This window comes from Canis aureus, chromosome 27, assembly GCF_053574225.1.
Source record: "Canis aureus isolate CA01 chromosome 27, VMU_Caureus_v.1.0, whole genome shotgun sequence".
Taxonomy (NCBI): domain Eukaryota; kingdom Metazoa; phylum Chordata; class Mammalia; order Carnivora; family Canidae; genus Canis; species Canis aureus.
The window spans coordinates 36,180,065-36,197,141 of NC_135637.1; the positions used below are offsets into that span (position 1 = coordinate 36,180,065).

General features: G+C 46.4%; 2 long non-coding RNA genes across 3 annotated transcripts in view; both read right to left on the reverse strand.

The window, feature by feature from the left end:
* Positions 1–974: 974 nt before the first annotated feature.
* Positions 975–3,017, reverse strand: LOC144299287 (uncharacterized). Its single transcript, XR_013365995.1, has 3 exons — positions 2,958–3,017; positions 2,615–2,785; positions 975–1,114 (listed from the first exon to the last, which is right to left on the reverse strand). It is a non-coding gene; the product is annotated as an uncharacterized LOC144299287 (long non-coding RNA).
* A 7,923-nt stretch (positions 3,018–10,940) lies between these two features.
* LOC144299290 (uncharacterized) overlaps positions 10,941–17,077 on the reverse strand; it is a 32,555-nt gene continuing 26,418 nt past the window's right edge. For both annotated transcript variants that reach the window (XR_013365998.1, XR_013365999.1), the window contains exon 3: positions 10,941–11,932. This is a non-coding gene — a long non-coding RNA (uncharacterized LOC144299290). The remainder of the gene's footprint in view (positions 11,933–17,077) is intronic.

The following is a 17,077-nucleotide window of genomic DNA, read 5'->3' on the forward strand; positions in this document are numbered from 1 at the left end:
TCCCTCTGCTCCTGCCCTGTGCTCTCCTTCTTCAACAAATAAAACCTTTTTTTTTTTTTAAGTGGCAGTCTTTTGTGTCACCTGGTATACAAGGCAGAGAGTGTTCTGAGATGTGGAATATGTTGTCTCCAAAACCTGAAAAGTCCTCTCAGGCATTGTGCTTCCTTCTCTGCAGGAGATTCAAGTGGTATAACTCATGTTTTACTTTGGATGATAGGACCCAGCATGTCCCCAACTGTTGGGGCACTCAAAATTGTTCTCATGTGGCAGATAATTGAATCTTTACAGGCATCTTCTCCAACAATGGAATGCACGTTTCTTACCAAGGCTTCCAATGTGCCAGACATTTCCTGTAATCTAACTCCATTGACAAGCTATCAGAGGAGCAAATCGGCACAATGTTCTTCAGATACCCAGGTGGTACGTGAACTATGACAGACTGGAAAGGTACAACCCTGGAGCAATGGGAAATGCATACTGTTGTCTGCTCCATGTGAATCCAAATGGTATCTGATAGGGATAGAAAGAAACACATTTGCCAACTAATGTTTGTATACCATGTACCTGAAAAGTCATGAATCTGGCTTGAGCGAAGAGACTACATCTGGCATAGCAGCTTCAGTTGGGGCTACTATCTGGGTGAATTTATGGAAATTTCGGCCAACCTCCAGGATGAATCTGGTTTCTGCAGGGGTAGACAGGTGAATTAAATGGAAATATGACAAGGACCATCACTTGAATCCTTTATATCCTTAAGAGGAATAAAATTAGGGATGCCTGGGTGGCTCAGTAGTTGAGCATTTGTCTTAGGGTCAGGGAGTGATCCTGGGGTCCCAGGATCCAGTCCCACATTGGACTCCCTGCATGGAGCCTGCTTCTCCTCCCTCTGCCTATGTCTCTACCTCTCTCTCTCTGTCTCATGTGAATAAATAAAATCTTTTTTAAAAACAAAGGAATAAAAAAACACCAAACAAAACAAAACAACAAAAGAGTAATAAAAATATCCGTCATTCCTCCTAGATTGTGATATTGTTTTATACTTACTATTTTGACCAGGGATGGAAACAGGTACAGAGGCCTCCACTTGGCCTCCACAATCATGATAGTTCTGATCCTACAAATGAAAGACGCAATGTGTGTTCTGCATGGATTTTCAAACATTCTATTCCATTACACATCTGCAAACTGAGTAATGTCACACGGTTACCATTGTGAGCTGGATCCTGACCTGGGATTCTATTTATTTGGCTCCCCATAGGCCCCATCCTAACAGTGAGCCACGATTATGTTTTGTATATCCAGAAACTAATGTTAACTCTGACCCTACATCCAACAATATTAAAATTCTTGGTATATTCCCCCTTCCCCAGTCCACTCCTCAAATTACTCATAGAGTCCAATCCCCCTTGTTTATTTACATTTACCCAAATGTGGTAGGCAGCCTCCCAAATGGCCACAATGATTCTAGCCTCCTGGTATTCAGTCATTCCCTTGTGAAGTCCCCTGCCTCACTGAGTAAGGCAGACCTGTGACAATCTGTGACAATTACAATGTGTGACTTCCAACGTTAGGTCATAAAAGGCATTGTGACTTCCGCTTTGCTTCCCCTGGATCACTTGCTTTCACGTCATGGAAACACCCAAGTAGCCTTATGGAAACATCCATGAGGCAAGGAATTGAGGCCTCTGGTCAAAAACTTACTGGCCGGGCACCGGGGTGGCCCAAGTCATGATCCCAGGGTCTTGGGGTCAAGCCCCACATCAGGCTCTCTGTTCAGCAGGGAGCCTGCTGCTCCCCCTGCTTGTGCATGTGAGTAAGCTGCCTTGGAAGTGGACATCCCAGGCTCAGCTCAACCTTCAAATGACTACAGCCCCAACCCACATCTTGTGTGCATTCTCAGAGACACCATGAGCCAGCACTATCTGGCTAAGCTTTAACTAGATTTTTGACCCACAGAAACCACGTGAGATAACAAAAATAGTCAATTATGCTACTAAGTTTTGGGGTAACTTATTGCACAGCTACAGGTAAAAGATATGCTGAATAACTGTACGAAAATTCCTGGAAGAATATTTATCCCCTTGCCATACATACATGGTCCTTTGTTCTGGGGACCTGGCCTCCTCTTCAAAGACTAGACAGTCCCAGGCCTGAACACTGACTAGAACTTGGCAAGGGATCATGCCTTTGTATTGAGCCGTCTTCAGCCTCCCATCATCCAGCCTTGACTTCTTTTGATAATAAGAGTACTACTCCTGGTGGCTGACCTTCCATTTTGTACGAAAAACACTGGGCTCTTCAAACCATTTCTGGAACCCTTTGTGGGTTGGTGCCTTGGCTGCCACTCCAACCTCATGGCTCACAGTAAATGGTGTAAACCTGGCCTCTGATGGTTCAATGCCACCGCCTGACCTCAAGTGCTGCAGGGTCCTGTCATCCGTTTCTATGACAGCCACTCTTACTGTTTGTCAGCACTGGCCTATGCACGTACCCCACCACTGAACTGTTTAACGACGCTGCTGTCCCTCTCATCAGCATATTCCTAGAGCCTTGGTAAATGATGTGTTTGTCGGTGCTTCCTGTGGAATATATCCATTTGCTTGGGTTTTCTTACCTTAGAAAGTCATCATATGTATCCCAGCTTCACAATCCCTGAGCGGTTTAGCCTTCAGCTGCCATCTGTCAGGGGTCCAGCAATTTCAACCTCACTGAGCACGGGCCGTAGCTTCCTTTCATGCTTCTAGAAGCCATCCTTGTAGCAAGTTCACACAAACTCCTGCGGTCCCTGACAGAATGTCAAACCTTGTATCTCAGAAGAATACTCCCAAAGCAGTAAATTCACCCTACCCAATCTGAATCCCCCTCTCCTTTATCAAGCACCTATACTCCAGTCCCAAACACAGTCCCCAAGCTGGTACTTGCTGGTTAGGTCGTTCAGCCTCCTTAGGGTGTAGTACCTTCATCTGCCTTCTCAGCCTGAGCGCATCTCCTGCTCTGTTATGCTGGAACATAGCCCCTGTTACACACAAGGGGAGAAACTGGAGAAGAGGGCAAGAAGAGCAAATTCTGTCTCAGTGAAGGATAGCTCTGCAAGTATTCAAATAAAAGACTTTGATGGGGTTTTTGTTTCTTAGGGGGATGGTTTTTTTGTTTTGTTTTTGGTTTTGTGCTTTGGTTGTTTTCTTTTTAGGTAGGCCTCATGCCCAGTATGGGGACAGAACTCACCCCCGAAAGTCAAGAACTAAGCCAAGATCAAGTGCAATGCTTAACCAACAGAGCAACCCAAGTGCCCTAAAGATTTTAGCTTTGCTCGTTTTGTTTTTAAGATTTTATTTATTCTTGAGAGAGACAGAGAAAAAGGCAGAGACCTAGGCAGAGGGAGAAGCAGGCTCCGTGCCAGGAGCGCTATGCAGGACTTGATCCCAGGACCCCAGGATCAAGCCTTGAACAGAAGGCAGATAGATGCCCAACTACTGAGCCACCCAGGCGTCCCAAGATTTTAGTTTTTAATAGAGTGGGAGGGCAGCCCGGGTGGCTCAGTGGTTTAGCGCGCCATCAGCCCAGGGCCTGATCCTGGAGACCCGGGATCGAGTCCCACGTCAGGCTCCCTGCAAGGGGCCCGCCTCTGCCTCTGACTGTGCCCCTCTCTCTGTCATAAATAAATAAAATTAAAAAAAAACTAGAGTGGCTTGGCCCACTCAGTCCCATGGGCTCAGAGGGTTAAGGACGATTTCAGATCACAGGGGCCTCAATGCAGGTAACTCCATCGACACGCCCAGGGGCCAGTCTTTCCCGAACGGGAGGACTTTAGCACAGCAAACCCGCCGTGGCTGGGAGTTGAGGCTTCTCGGGAACTCCGCTTCCCTGGGCAGTAGGTCCCAGGCGGACCCTTAGCTGCTCGGCCCGCATCCCCCGCGCCCACCAGCCCGAGAGGAAGGCGTCCTGGCCGCTCCCCAGCAGCTCCCGAGGCGGGCTCTCGATCGCCAGTGGGCTCCCTGCCTCCGTGCGCCCGGCCCAGCACAGCCGTCCAACGCCGGGGTCCCCCTCGCTAACCACTTACTCGTCAGGACGCTCCCCAGAGCGCGTGATGTGCGCGGGCTCGTGCCCTCCGTCCGCGGGCCGCCCTCCCGAGTCAGCGATTCAGCGCCGCTGACGCCCTGACCCTGACCGTGGGGCCTGCGCATCCGCAGCCCGAGGCGAGGCCCCGCGGGGGGCGGGGCGGGGGCGGCTGCGACCGGGCCTAGCACGTGCCCTCGGGCCTCGGGTCAAGGCGACCAGGCCGCGCAGGTGGCGCAGGCGGCTCGAGCCGGAGAGAACGGCTCCGCCGGCCCGGCCCGTGGTGCCGCCGCCCGCACCCCCGGGGCCGACCGTCCGCCGCCCCGTCACACCCGGGGGCGCGGGGAGCCTGGGCCAGGCTGCGGCACACCCCGCCGTCCCGCGGCCTCGCAGGTGGGCTCGGGGCTCCTGCTCCACGTGGCGAGGCCCGGTGACCCCGGAGCCCCCCGCCGCTGACCATGGCGACGTGGGGACCCGAGTCGTCCCAAGAGCCCGGAACGGAAGGCTCAGAGCCTGACCGCGGCGCCTCGAAGCTTCCTCTGGCTCCCACGGCGGCGCCGGGAGGGGCGGCTTCTCCCTGAGTCACGTGGGGTGTGGGAGGGAAGAGCCTGCGCCCCTCCCCGGGTCACGCGGTCGGCAGCGGGCACAGCCCCGCCCCTTCCGTGGGTCCCCTGCGGGGAGGGCCTGCGCTTGTGGGTTCTTTGGTGGCCAATTAGCCATCATAGAGCGTAACACCCAGTGCTCATCCCGTCAAGTGCCCCCTCAGGGCCCGTCACCCAGTCACCCCCACCCCCGCCCTCCTCCCCTTCCACCTCCCCTAGCTCGTTTCCCGGAGTTAGGAGTCTTCACGTTCTGTCTCCCTTTCTGACGTTTCCCACACGTTTCTTCTCCCTTCCCTCATATTCCCTTTCACTATTATTTATATTCCCCAAATGAATGAGAACATACACTGTCTGTCCTCCTCCGATTGTCTTACTTCACTCAGCATAATACCCTTCAGGTCCATCCACGTGAAGCAAACGGTGGGTATTTGTCGTTTCCAATGGCTGAGGAATATTCCATTGTATACGTAGACCACAGCTCTTGACCGGAGGCTCCTTCCACAGTTTGGCTATTGTGGACATTGCTGCTAGAAACATCGGGTGCAGGTGTCCCGGCGTTTCATTGCATCTGAATCTTTGGGGTAAATCCCCAGCAGTGCAATTGCTGGGTCGTAGGGCAGGTCTATTTTTACCTCTTTGAGGAACCTCCACACAGTTTTCCAGAGTGGCTGCACCAGTTCACATTCCCACCAACAGTGTAAGAGGGTTCCCTTTTCTCTGCATCCCCTCCAACATTTGTGGTTTCCTGCCTTGTTAATTTGCCCCATTCTCACCGGTGTGAGGTGGTATCTCATTGTGGTTTTGATTTGTATTTCCCTGATGGCAAGTGATGCAGAGCATTTTCTCATATGCATGTTGGCCATGTCTATGTCTTCCTCTGTGAGATTTCTCTTCATGTCTTTTGCCCATTTCATGATTGGATTGTTTGTTGCTGTGCTGTTGAGTTTAATAAGTTCTTTATAGATCTTGGAAACTAGCCTTTTATCTGATATGTCATTTGCAAATATCTTCTCCCATTCTGTAGGTCGTCTTTGAGTTTTGTTGACTGTATCCTTTGCTGTGCAAAAGCTTCTTATCTTGATGAAGTCCCAATAGTTCATTTTTGCTTTTGTTTCTTTTGCCTTCGTGGATGTATCTTGCAAGAAGTTACTATGGCCGAGTTCAAAAAGGGTGTTGCCTGTGTTCTTCTCTAGGATTTTGATGGAATCTTGTCTCACATTTAGATCTTTCATCATTTTGAGTTTATCTTTGTGTATGGTGAAAGAGAGTGGTCTAGTTTCATTCTTCTGCATGTGGATGTCCAATTTTCCCAGCACCATTTATTGAAGAGACTGTCTTTCTTCCAATGGATAGTCTTTCCTCCTGTATCGAATATTAGTTGAACATAAAGTTCAGGGTCCACTTCTGGGTTCTCTATTCTGTTCCACTGATCTATGTGTCTGTTTTTGTGCCAGTACCACACTGTCTTGATGACCACAGCTTTGTAGTACAACCTGAAATCTGGCATTGTGATGCACCCAGATATGGTTTTCTTTTTTAAAATTCCCCTGGCTATTCGGGGTCTTTTCTGATTCCACACAAATCTTAAAATAATTTGTTCTAACTCTCTGAAGAAAGTCCATGGTATTTGATAGGGATTGCATTAAACGTGTATATTGCCCTGGGTAACATTGACATTTTCACAATATTAATTCTTCCAATCATGAGCATGGAATATTTTTCCATCTCTTTGTATCTTCCTCAATTTCTTTCAGAAGTGTTCTATAGTTTTGAGGGTATAGATCCTTTACATCTTTGGTTAGGTTTATTCCTAGATATCTTATGCTTTTGGGTGCAATTGTAAATGGGATTGACTCCTTAATTTCTCTTTCTTCAGTCTCATTGTTAGTGTCTAGAAATGCCACTGATTTCTGGGCATTGATTTTGTATCCTGCCACGCTACTGAATTGCTGTATGAGTTCTAGCAATCTTGGGGTGGAGACTTTTGGGTTTTCTATGTAGAGTATGATGTCATCGGCGAAGAGGGAGAGTTTGACTTCTTCTTTGCCAATTTGAATGCCTTTTCTGTCTTTTTGTTGTCTGACTGCTGAGGCTAGGACTTCCAGTACTATGTTGAACAGCAGTGGTAAGAGTGGACATCCCTGTCTTGTTCCTGATTTTAGGGGAAAGGCTCCCACTGCTTCCCCATTGAGAATGATATTTGCTGTGGGCTTTTCATAGATGGCTTTTAAGATGTCGAGGAATGTTCCCTCTATCCCTACACTCTGAAGAGTTTTGATCAGAAATGGATGCTGTATTTTGTCAAATGCTTTCTCTGCATCTAATGAGAGGATCATATGGTTCTTGGTTTTTCTCTTGCTGATATGATGAATCACATTGATTGTTTTACAGGTGTTGAACCAGCCTTGTGTCCCAGGGATAAATCCTACTTGGTCATGGTGATAATTTTCTTAATGTATTGTTGGATCCTATTGGCCAGTATCTTGTTGAGAATTTTTGCATCCATGTTCATCAGGGATATTGGTCTGTAATTCTCCTTTTTGGTGGGATCTTTGTCTGGCTTTGGAATTAAGGTGATGCTGGCCTCATAGAACGAATTTGGAAGTACTCCATCTCTTTCTATCTTTCCAAACAGCTTTAGGAGAATAGGTATGGTTTCTTCTTTAAGCGTTTGATAAAATTCCCCTGGGAAGCCATCTGGCCCTGGACTCTTGTGTCTTGGGAGGTTTTTGATGACTGCTTCAATTTCCTCCCTGGTTATTGGCCTGTTTAGGTTTTCTATTTCTTCCTGTTCCAGTTTTGGTAGTTTGTGGCTTTCCAGGAATGCGTCCATTTCTCTTAGATTGCCTAATTTATTGGCGTATAGCTGTTCATAATATGTTTTTAAAATCGTTTGTATTTCCTTGGTGTTGGTATTGATCTCTCCTTTCTCATTCATGATTTTATTAATTTGAGTCTTCTCTCTCTTCTTTTTAATAAGGCTGGCTAATGGTTTATCTATCTTATTAATTCTTTCAAAGAACCAACTCCTGGTTCTGTTGATCTGTTGACCAGAAGACCACAGTTCTTCTGGTCTCGATTTCATTGAGTTCTACTCGAATCTTTATTAATTCCATTCTTCTCTTGGGTGTAGGATCTATTTGCTGTTTTTTCCCTAGCTCCTTTATGTGTAAGGTTAGCTTTTGTATTTGAGTTCTTTCCAGTTTTTGAATGGATGCTTGTATTGTGATGTATTTCCCCCTTAGGACTGCTTTTGCTGCATCCCAAAGATTTTGGATGGTTGTATCTTCATTCTCATTAGTTTCCATGAATCTTTTTTTTTTAATTTTTTAAAATTTTTATTTATTTATGATAGTCACAGAGAGAGAGAGAGAGGCAGAGACATAGGCAGAGAGAGAAGCAGGCTCCATGTACCGGGAGCCCGACGTGGGATTCGATCCCAGGTCTCCAGGATCGCGCCCTGGGCCAAAGGCAGGCGCCAAACCGCTGCGCCACCCAGGGATCCCCTCCATGAATCTTTTTAATTCTTCCTTAATTTCCTGGTTGACCCTTTCATCTTTTAGCAGGATGGTCCTTAACCTCCACGTGTTTGAGGTCCTTCCAAACTTCTTGTTGTGATTTAGTTCTAATTTCAAGGCATTATGGTCTGAGATTATGCAGGGGATGATCCCAATCTTTTGGTATCGGTTCAGACCCGATTTGTGACCCAATATGTGGTCTATTCTGGAGAAAGTTTCATGTGCACTTGAGAAGAATGTGTATTCAGTTGAGTTTGGATGTAAAGTTCTGTAGATATCTGTGAAATCCATCTGGTCCAGTGTATCATTTAAAGCTCTCGTTTCTTTGGAGATGTTGTGCTTAGAAGACCTATCGAGTATAGAAAGAGCTAGATTGAAGTCACCAAGTATAAGTGTATTATTATCTAAGTATTTCTTCACTTTGGTTAATAATTGATTTATATATTTGGCAGCTCCCACTTTCAGGGCATATATACTGAGGATTGTTAAGTCCTCTTCTTGGAGAGATTCTTTAAGTATGACATAGTGTCCCTCTTCATCTCTCACTACAGTCTTTGGGGTAAATCTTAGTTTATCTGATATAAGGATGGCTACCCCTGCTTTCTTTTGAGGACCATTCGAATGGTAAATGGTTCTCCAACCTTTTATTTTCAGGCTGTAAGTGTCCTTCTGTCTAAAATGAGTCTCTTGTAGACAGCAGATAGATGGGTCCTGCTTTTTTATCCAGTCTGAAACCCTGCGCCTTTTGATGGGGTCATTAAGCCCATTCACATTCAGAGTTACTATTGAGAGATATGAATTTAGTGTCATCATGATAACTATTCAGTCCTTGTTTTTGTGGAATGTTCCACTGAACTTCTTCTTAAAGGGGAATTTTAAGAGTCCCCCTTAAAATTTCTTGCAGAGCTGGTTTGGAGGTCACATATTCTTTTAGTTGCTGCCTGTCTTGGAAGCTCTTTATCTCTCCTTCCATTTTGAATGAGAGCCTTGCTGGATAAAGTATTCTTGGTTGCATGTTCTTCTCATTTAGGACCCTGAATATATCCTGCCAGCCCTTTCTGGCCTGCCAGGAGTCTGTGGAGAGGTCTGCTGTTACCCTAATACTCCTCCCCATAAAAGTCAGGGATTTCTTGTCTCTTGCTGCTTTAAGGATCTCTCTTTATCTTTGGAATTTGCAAGCTTCACTATTAAGTGTCGAGGTGTTGAACGGTTTTTATTGATTTTAGGGGGGGATCTCTCTATTTCCTGGATCTGAATGCCTGTTTCCCTTCCCAGATTAGGAAAGTTTTCAGCTAGAATTTGTTCAAATACATATTCTGGCCCTCTGTCCCTTTCGGCACCCTCGGGAACACCAATTAAACGTAGGTTTTTCTTCCTCAGGCTGTTGTTTATTTCCCTTAATCTATCTTCATGGTCTTTTAATTGTTTGTCTCTTTTTTCCTCAGTTTCCCTCTTTGCTATCAACTTGTCTTCTAGGTCACTCACTCGTTCAACCACCTCGTTAACCCTCGTCGTTAGGACTTCTAGTTTGGATTGCATCTCATTCAATTGATTTTTAATTTCTGCCTGATTAGCTCTAAATTCTACAGTCATGAAGTCTCTTGAGTCCTTTATGCTTTTTTCTAGAGCCACCAGTAGCTGTATAATAGTGCTTCTGAATTGGCTTTCTGACATTGAATTGTAATCCAGATTTAGTAACTCTGTGGGAGAGAGGACTGTTTCTGATTCTTTCTTTTGAGGTGAGGTTTTCCTTCTAGTCATTTTGCTCAGTGTAGAGTGGCCAAAAGCAAGTTGTATTGGGAAAAGGAGAAAAAGGAGAGAAAGAAGGAAAGAAAAGAGAAAGAGAAAAAAAAGGAAGAAAAAGAAACGAAAAAGAAAAAAAAAGGGAAGAAAAAGAGAAAGAAAAAGAAAGAAAGGAGAAAAAAGGGGGGTGGGGGAAGGAAACAAATCAAAAAGCAAAAAAAAAAAAAAAAAAAGAACCACGGGGGAGTATCTTCTGATTCTGTGTACTTTAAGTCCCTTGGCTTCCCCTGGAAGTTGTCAGTCTAGCTGGTCTTCTGGGGGAGGAGCCTGCTGTGCTGATTTTCAGGTGTTAGCAGTTGGGGGAGCTGCTCTGCCCCTGCCTGGTGCAGGGCTCAGTGGGGGTTGTTTACCCCGTGAGGCCCCAGGAGCAAGAGCCCTAGTGGCGGGGCAGCTCTGGAAACCTGGATTCAGCTCCCGCAGGAACTCCGGAGCGTCTGCAGGGCCTGAGGCTCCGGGGCGGGGCCACTGATCTGCTCAGCTGGGGCAGGAGCGTCCTTGCTGTCCTGGGCCCTCCCGGCCTCTGCCTGTCCCGGGGGGAGGCCGGATCCTGGGCTGTGTCCCGGCGCCCTGTGCTCCGGTGCCTGCGCTGTTGGATTCGCGCTCCCGGGCCGCGCAACCCCCTCCGCGGAGCCGCCGCCCGAACCCCTCCGAGCTGCTCCGGGTCCCGCCGGGTCCCGCCGTGCGTGCTGCAGCCCTTAGGGAGCTCGGCGCACTCTCCTGGGCGCGCAGTTGCTCTGTTACTGTCCCGGGGAGCCCGAGGGCATCCCCGCCCTCCTGGGTCCTGCTCCAACTCCCTGCGAGCCCCTTTCCCCCGGGAAGGTCGGTGCAGCTCCTGCTTCTCCGGGACGGGGCTCTCCTGTCCTGGGGACACTCCCCCGGCCTCAGCCCGGCTCCTCGTGGGGCCCCTCCCCCTTGGAGGCCTTTGTTTCTTTATTTCTTTTTCCCCGTCTTCCTACCTTGATAGAAGCGCGAACTCTTCTCACTGTTGCATTCCAGCTGGTCTCTCTTTAAATCTCAGGCCGAATTCATAGATTTTCAGGAGAATTTGAAGGTTTTCTAGGTAATTTGGTGGAGACAGGTGATTTGGGGACCCTACTCTTCCGCCATCTTGCCCCTCCCTCCACTGTTCCTGTTTTAGACACCAGGAAACAGGTTCCTAGAGAGGTTTGTTGATCCTACCCTGGGTCACGTGGTGTGAAGGGCAGAGCCGGGCTTGCAGCAGACTACACAGATTCAGACGCTGCAGCATCCCCACTGTGCAGTGCTGTCTCCACTGCCTTGTCACCAGTCAATATCTGTCCTATTCACCAGGTGCAAGGAGGTGTGTGCAGCATGACCAGGTGAGTAAGAACTTCAAATTATCTGCCATCTTTGATCCTAATCATTCTCAGGAAGACACACATAATATACCCACACGATAAAAAGTCACCCACTAGGAGATCCATCAAACACATCACCTGGGCACAGCTCTGCTCAAGGAGATCTTGGGGTGGGGGAGGCTTTCTGGGAGGGGGCAAACAGTGCCTCCATCGGAGGAACACATTCAGGGTACCTGGAGCATAGCCTAGGTCATGGCTGGGCCAGGCAGTAAGGGAGACGATGTCTCTTGCAGAGGAGATGGCACTTGGATGGAATCAGGAGGTGGCAATGAAGACCACTTGCCACACACACAGCTGAATGATATTGATGTTTTCAATGGTCTCCAGGAAAACCAGACAAACATCAGCCACATCCTCCTGATGGCTGGAGAGAGCCTTTGGGCAACTGGGGATGATTTGTATGTATTTTAAAGATATAATATGGCTTTACAATGACTGGAAGCTTTACCTCATATCATGGAATCCCTGCATGTGTTGTTTCTTTTTCATCAAGTGCAAGCCTTATCAACATAGTATTTGATGAAACATCCATGACCAAAAATAGTTTTTTAACTGTATCCAAAACAGCTCTTTTCTGTGAAGATTAATTAAATAAAAAAGTATTTACTTATTTATTTTTAAGTAAGTAAATAAATTTTTTGTGGAAGAAGTTGTACATAAACAAAACACCAAAATCCACCACTAAAAAATTGTACCTATAATAAGTTTAAATTTTTTTAAGTTGGAGGAGGAATACAATCCAACATAACTGTGTCTAACTCAGGATGTTTACAGTAGGCTGTTGTCCATATCAGCCAGAGGTGCTATGTCCTAATATTCAGTATACAATTCTTAACACAATTTCTTTTTAAAAGACACTAACCTCGAAATAAGTCAATCGGAGGACAAACATTATATGGTCTCATTCACTTGGGGAATATAAAAAATAGTGAAAGGGAATAAAGGGGAAAGGAGAAAAAATAAGTGGGAAATATTGGAAAAGGAGACAGAACATAAAGACTCCTAACTCTGGGAACGAACTAGGGGGTGGTGGAAGGGGAGGTGGGCAGGGGGTGGGGGTGACTGGGTGGCGGGCACTGAGGTGGGCACTTGATGAGATGAGCACTGGCTGTTATTCTGTATGTTGGCAAGTTGAACACAAACAAAAAAATAAATTTATTTAAAAAATGACACTAACCTCTATTTTTACCATGAATGTCATGTATGTGACCTAACAGTATCATGTGACTGCATGTGGCGTTTCACCTGAGATGATTTTTGTTTACCCCAGGGATCATGACCATGGCCTGAGAATATTCAAATGAATACGGTTTGGTCACTGACTAAGGTGAAAATGGCAGCTTAGAGACCTCCCAAAACTCTCTCTTCCAACAAAGCAATCAACGTACTGGCAACAAGTGCCACCATCATTATTTTCAGAATTCTGGCAATTAAACAAAACTTGCAGCAGTAGGGGAAATACTGAATCCAGGAAACAAAAGTTTAAAAAACCCAGCTAAGCCACAGTCAGAAAGACGCATGAGATTTCTGCTGTTGTCATTTGCTTAGATCCCATTCCCTCCCCTGCAGTCTCATGACAGTTGAGAAAAATGAGCAGCAATGTTCACAGTGCAAGTCAGCAATGTGGGATACCTGGGTGGCTCAGCAGTTGAACCTCTGGCGTTGGTTCAGAGTGCGATCCTGGAGTCCCAGGATGGAGTCGCACATCAGGCTCTCTGCATGGAGCCTGCTTCTCCCTTGCCTGTGTCTGCCTCTCTCTCTCTCTCTCTCTCTCTCTTTCTGTCTCTCATAAATACATAAAATATTTGAAAAAATTTTTTAAAAAGAAAGTCATTCATATGGCAGCCACTGGAGAGAGCAGAGCTGGCCTGGAGCCCCCTCACCACCTCCCTCCTGGAGAATTATAGTAAATGGGCCAATCTGGTGGAAACTGTGTAAGACCCAATCTCTTCAACTGTCCACATTGAGTCTGACTGGGAAGGTGCCCAGAATTAAAAGCCTTTCCCTGGCATAACTGTCAAAAAAGACATAAAAGAGAAAAAGAAGAGGGGCAATTGTTCAACTTGTGATTGCTTAAAGTGATGGATAACAATTTGAGCAAACAATAGGCTAACAAAAGCCTTAAGCGAGCACTAAGGGGCTTTGAGAAGCTCCAACTTCTCAGGAATCCAGAACATGCACCTTGTAGGGCTGTGTGCATGCTCCGCAAACCTGACAAGCTCCCCTACACTGGCACCTCTGGCTGACCCTGATGCTGTGCACAAGCAAGAAGTGAGGGTTGCAGCAGAGTTTTCAGCTGTTGGCTCACTATGAAAGGCCCCTTGGCACAGATGGAGCCACTCCTCTGTTTGAGGCTGCTAATGCATACCCTACCCAGTCACCGACTGACCACCAGCATTCAAGCCAGGCCTACAGTGGCCACGCATGAGCAATTTGCCAGCTTGGAGAATTAGTTTAGAATAGACACTAATATCTTATTAGACAGCAATGACAAAAAGCAGTAACATCAACTCCGGGGGAGGCATAAGGTCTGAAACCAAGAGTTTCCAAGTTCTATTATTTATTATTTTATTTATTTTTTAAATATTTTATTTATTGATTCATGAGAGACACTGAGAGAGAGAGAAGCAGTGACACGAGCAGAGACACAGACAGAGGGAGAAGCAGGCTCCATGCAGGGAGCCGGATGTGGGATTCGATCCTGGGACTCCAGGATCACACCCTGGGCTGAAGGCAGGCACCAAACCACTGAGCCACCCAGGGATCCCACAAGTTCTATTATTTTAAAGCCCAGCCTATACTTCCCTGCCTCTGGGACAACAAGAGATCTGGAAGGGAAATACAAATTCTGGCTCTATGTAGAAAAGCATTGGCACAGAGGATTGAGATTGCCTTCCTTACACAGGCCTGGCTCTTAGGTTGGCCGCCAGCTATGTCCAGTTGTAGGAGGGGCTCTGTTCCCAATGAAAGAGCTAGGGAATTATCTGTCTTTGCCTTTTTCTAGTTTTTGGTGTTTTCTGGAAACTCAGGGCTTTCCTTGACTTGAAGCTGCAGTATTGCCATCTCTGACATTCCATGCCCTTTGTCTCCGTGTCTGTGTTTCCAAACCTACAACAGCCTACATTGGACAACCTGTAAGGACAACAGCCATTCAATTAGGGCCCACCCTAGTCCAGTGTTAACTGTATCTCAACTGGATTATATCTGCAAAGATCTTATTTCCAAATAAGAACACATTCACAGGCACTGTGGGCTTTGACTCTTCTATATGGTTTGGGGGTGGGGGAGGACACAATTACAGCTATAGCAGGGCTGAACAGCAGACTTGAGCAGGAGGAAGACAGAACCAGTAAATTTGAAGGTAGGTCACTTGACATCCAGTCTGGTAAATGGCACATTAAAAAAAAAAATCTAAGAGCACGGGAAGAGAATGAGTGGAGTCCCAAAGCCCAGAGACCTGGGTACTACTATCAAGCATCCCAACACAGGCACTGAGACAGTCCCCAGAAAAATAAAAGACAGGAAGGGATACTGAGAATACATGAAGGAGTAATAGCCCAAATCGTAGCACATTTCATGCAAAACAGTCATCTAAACATTGAAGAAGTTCAACAAAGATAGGATAAATCCATCCCCTAGCACAATGTTTCAAGGCCAAAGACAAAAGCTGAATCACTGGAAGTGGCAAGAAAAAGGAAAGCATCATCATGTAGAGGCTCCTCAATAAGGTGAATGACTTATTTTCATAAACTACAGAGGCCAGAGGCATCAGGGTGACACAAAAAGGTTCTGGAGGGGATCCCTGGGTGGCTTGGCAGTTTGGAACCTGCCTTTGGCCCAGGGCATGATCCTGGGGTCCTGGGATTGAGTCCTGCATCGGGCTCCCTGCATGGAGCCTGCTCCTCCCTCTGCCTGTGTCTCTGCCCCTCTCTCTCTATCATAAATAAATAAATAAATAAATCTTTTTAAAAAAACAAAAAGGTTCTGGAGGAGAAAATCTGTCAAGCAACAAATGTGCATCTAGCACAGATATCCTTCAGCAATGAAGGACATGTCAAGACCTTCCCAGATAAATAAAACCTGAGAGAAGCCTCTGCCGTCACCAGCTCTACAAGAAACGTTAGGGGGGAGTCCTTCAATCTGAAAGGAAAAGACAACAGAGTACCTCAATTCTCCACAGAGAAATAGTCACAGAGGGAAACATACAAGCAAGTATAAATGCCTAGGAGGGTAAGATGTATATGGAATAAACATATAAAAATATATTCTTCTGATTTTCAAGAACACTACATAAAGTAAATAAAAATGGGTGTTGATCAGCACACAAGGTAAAATGTAGGGTGTAGGACAATAATGGCACAGGGAAGGGATATCAATTGGCTAAGGTCGATGAATGCCTTGGAAATGAACCTGGTCTTAAGCCAATTAGACTGTCATACATAAAGAAGTTAACTGTAATGCCCAGGAAAGCTACTAAAACTATAAGCCACAACACATGGGAAAAGCAACATGGGGATTTAGTAATTCCTCTAGAATAGAACACCAAGAAGAGCAATAATGTAGGAATGTGAGAACAAAAAGACATAATGCATAGAAAACAGATGGAAAAAATGAGAGTATGCAACGCTACCTGAAAAGTAATTAGGTAAATTTACACAGTCCATTAAGAGGCAGAGACTGGAAGAGGGAATAAAAATCTGTCATCTCTCTGCCATCGTCCAGAGTCCCCCTTTACGTCCAGGACACAAGTAGGATGAGGCTTAATGATGGGAAAATGGGCACCAAGCAGATATTAACCCAAAGAACTAGACCAGCTTTGTTAATATAAGACAAAACTTATGGCATTTTTTACAGAAAGGAGGATGATTTATAGTAACAAAAGTGGCCACTCTTCACGAATTACGAACGTGTCACACTTAACGAGAAGGCTCCAAAATACATGACATGAAAGGATAGAATTGAAGAGAGGTACGGACCCCTCAACATAATGCTTGGAGGCTACAATACTTGACTTCTGACAACTCAGAGACTGTTATTTCTTGTTATGCTCACATCAGCACCATGGGGTGGGCAGAGTGTGGGGCTGGGGGCCATAATTTAAGGTGAAGGGCACAGAAGCTTGGAGAGATGAAGTGACTTGCTCAGGGTTGCAGCACAGATGAGGGAGGGTTCTGAGGTGGGGGCAGCAGATGGTTCCCTGGTCACCTGGATATGAGCTCATACCCTGTGCACCAAACCAAGCCCTGCCCTCACTTCCTTGTCCACATCCTCCTGCCCAGCACTGTTGCAAGGACTGCAGCTGCCCAAGAGAATGGCCCAGATCCCGAGCCATCTCTTGGTTCTGCATTTCAATTCCTGACACAAATGCAATGTCTTTCCCCCAAAGAAGACCCCCTAGTGGACTGAGGGGAATCCAAACATGTCTCCACCTCCTTCTCACTTAACTCTGCACCCACACAAGTTGATTCTCTCAGCAGCCCTGCTCTGAGAATTCCTGATTCGGGTGACCACCCTGGATGACCAGTAGTGTTCCTGACTCCCAACTGTCGTAGAACCCAGGACATTCCAAACCAACTGCACACATGACAGTTCCCCAGAGAATTAGCTTGGATCTTCAACTGACCAAACCTCATTGTGAATCCATTAATGAACGAGGACAGGGGCTCCTGGTCAGGCTGGTGTTCGGTGGCTTACTGCTTGAAGTCTACAAGCCCCCATG